General features: G+C 43.1%; 1 pseudogene; it reads right to left on the bottom strand.

Moving 5' to 3' along the window:
* Positions 1-665: 665 nt before the first annotated feature.
* On the bottom strand, positions 666-1492 carry LOC114100669 (aurora kinase C pseudogene; annotated as a pseudogene).
* Between the last annotated feature and the right edge of the window lie 1320 nt (positions 1493-2812).

Below are 2812 nucleotides of genomic sequence, written 5' to 3'. Positions count from 1 at the left end.
AGGGTAAATACTGTATATTCAGCTTTTATTGCTATATTAATGATCATCTGTACCTGACTACAATTACAGTCTGCCACCTTATCCAGGGATTCCCTGTCCACTGATTTGAACAACTTTGGATTAAAAATATTCAGAAAAAAAATTATATCTGCACTGAACATAAACAGACTTTTTTTCTTATCATTATTCCCTAAGCAATATGGTACAACTATCTACATAACATTTACATTGTATTAGGTATAATGAGTAATCTAGAGGTGATTTAAAGTATGTGGGAGAATGTGTATATGTAATAATAAGCAAATGTTATATTATTTTACATAAAGAACTTGAGCACCTTAGATTTTTGTATCTGTGGGAGCCTGGGAACTAATTCCTTGTAGTCATTAATGAGCAAGACTTGACTTTTAGAAATTATTAAAGACCAGATTAATCTGGAAAATAAACTATTTTAAATGAAAATGCGTGGATTTTTAAAATTATTTTTATCATAATACACTTTCTTTTTCTTTTTCTTTTTTTTTTTTTTGCACTAAATGATTCCGTTTTTATTAATTAGCATCCCATATTTAAAAAGACAAATGAGGGAGAGTTCCCTGGATACACACGAAGGATACAGGTAGATGGGCTCAGGAAGCCTTCTGAGTACTGGGAGGCAACACCCTCTAGGAGTGAGCCTTCACCCAGGGGTGCTCCAGGATCTGAGCCAGGGCAACCGGCTCTGAGGGCTGGTATCTAAGAAGCTTGGAGACCAAGTCCTGGGCCCCCACAGGCATTGAGGGGGAAAACGTCACATCCACCTTGAGGATGCGTGGCTGGGTGTCGCTCTGAGAGGTTCTCTCAAAGGGTGGCTTTCCCACCAGCAGCTCATAGCAGAGCACCCTGAGGCACCACACGTCCACCTTCTTGTCATAGGTCCTGCCTTCCACTATTTCTGGGGACAAGTAGTCCAGAGTCCCACATGTAGTCTGTCTCCTGAGGGAGAGAGCATGCACAGACCAGCCAAAGTCTGCAGTCTTCACCTCACCCATCAGCCCCAGCAGCAGTTTCTCTGGCTTAATGTCCCTATGAATCACCTTCTTGTCGTGGCAGTATGTCAGGGCCTCTGCCAACTCCTCCATTATCGTTGCTGAAGCGCTGCTCATCTAAGGGGCCGCTTTTCTGCAGCAAGTTGTAGAGCTCACCCCTAGGAGCATACTCCAGAATCAGGTATACCCGTCATGGAAATAGCATCATGGAAATGGTTGTACAGGCGTAGGGTGTTCTGGAGTTGTAGATGCGCCTGGATCTCGATTTCCCTGCGCAGCTGGTGCTCCAGTCCTGCCTTCTCAATCTGGGCCTTGAAGAGGGCCTTCAGGGCCACGATGAAATGGTTCTTCTTCAGTTGAGCCAGGTAGACATTCCCAAATCTACCCTTGCCCAGAAGACGCCCGATTTCAAAGTCATTGATTGCGAAGCGCTCAGGGCTGGGGTTCCAGGTTGCATCTGGCCTGCTGCAGCTCCTGCGGGCCTGCCCAGTACGGGAGAGGACCGCCACCCCGGGTGGATGCTGATAAAGGTGAGGGCGAGCCAGGGCCCTCCTGAGCCCTTTGGAGATGGCGGCTGGGGTCCAGATGGTCATGAAGACGGGGCCGAGGAAACAAAAACAAAGGCCGGATGTATTGTGGTGGGAAGTGTACTTAAAAAAAAAAAAAAAAAAAATATATATATATATATATATATATATATATATATATATATATATATATATATATATATATTAGTTGTAGATGGATACAATACCTCTGTTTTATTTATTTTTATGTGGTGCTGAGGATAGGACTCAGTGCCTCACATGTGCTAGGCAAGGGCTCTACCGCTGAGCCACAACTCCAGCTCCTATAATGCACTTTCTCACATACCATCTTGTTTTGAATATGTGTATGTGTGTTTCTTTTTTCTTTTTCTTTTTCTTTTCTTTTCTTTTTTTTTTTTTACTTACAATGAAGAGAGGCAGGTAGAGCTGGGACTTTAAATCATGCCAAGTCTATCAATCACTGTTGAAGGCAATAGTGTAGAGCTAGAGACTTCATATACAACATTTTATTAATCTTTATAGCAACCACAAAAGATGGGAATTTTCCCCTTTTTAGAGACAGAAGAAGTTAGGCAAATTGCCAGTACCCTCTAGGTAATAACAGAGAAACAGATCTGAAACCAGATCTGATGCCAAAGCTTATGTGTTGCTCTGCTCAATGCCAGGCCTATTTGGTTGGAAACATCTCCAGTTGTATTCCTCTGTGCCCTGGGCTACAGCACCACCCTGCCTCAGTGGTCCTGCACCAGGATGGGCCTGGGATCAACCTCTGGTCCTTGCCTGGCCTACAGTGACTTTGTCTTTCTTGTTGGATCTGTTTTAGCACAGGATCTAGGTTGCTGACATTCTTATCTGACTTGTTGATGGGAGGTAGATGGTGCTTAGTTGGTGAGCTGGATGTCACAGGAAGCCACCCTTCCCAAAGAGGAGACAAGACAGCCCCTGGGAAGTTCCAAGTTAAGGGCAAAGGCCAATAGGGTCTTTCTGAGAATGTCATTCCAGAACTAAGCAGATTTCACTACCTAATTACCATCTCTTGAGAATCTGCCATCTGGATGGTACTTGTCTATGTAATGAACTAATAAAAATAATCCAAAGATCGGCAAGGAGAAGTAGAAAGATTTTTTTTGTCAAGAGTTGTGATCTTGGTTCTATAAAATTGGTTCTTGATATTTTGGGCAAGTTAACTTCTCTCCTGGGGATTCTAAGGTCAAATAGTTACCGAATCATCTTGAA

The sequence above is a fragment of the Marmota flaviventris genome, chromosome 9 (genome assembly GCF_047511675.1).
Source record: "Marmota flaviventris isolate mMarFla1 chromosome 9, mMarFla1.hap1, whole genome shotgun sequence".
NCBI lineage: Eukaryota > Metazoa > Chordata > Mammalia > Rodentia > Sciuridae > Marmota > Marmota flaviventris.
The sequence above is the reverse complement of the archived record's forward strand: the minus strand, read 5'-3'. Positions and strand labels throughout refer to the sequence as shown.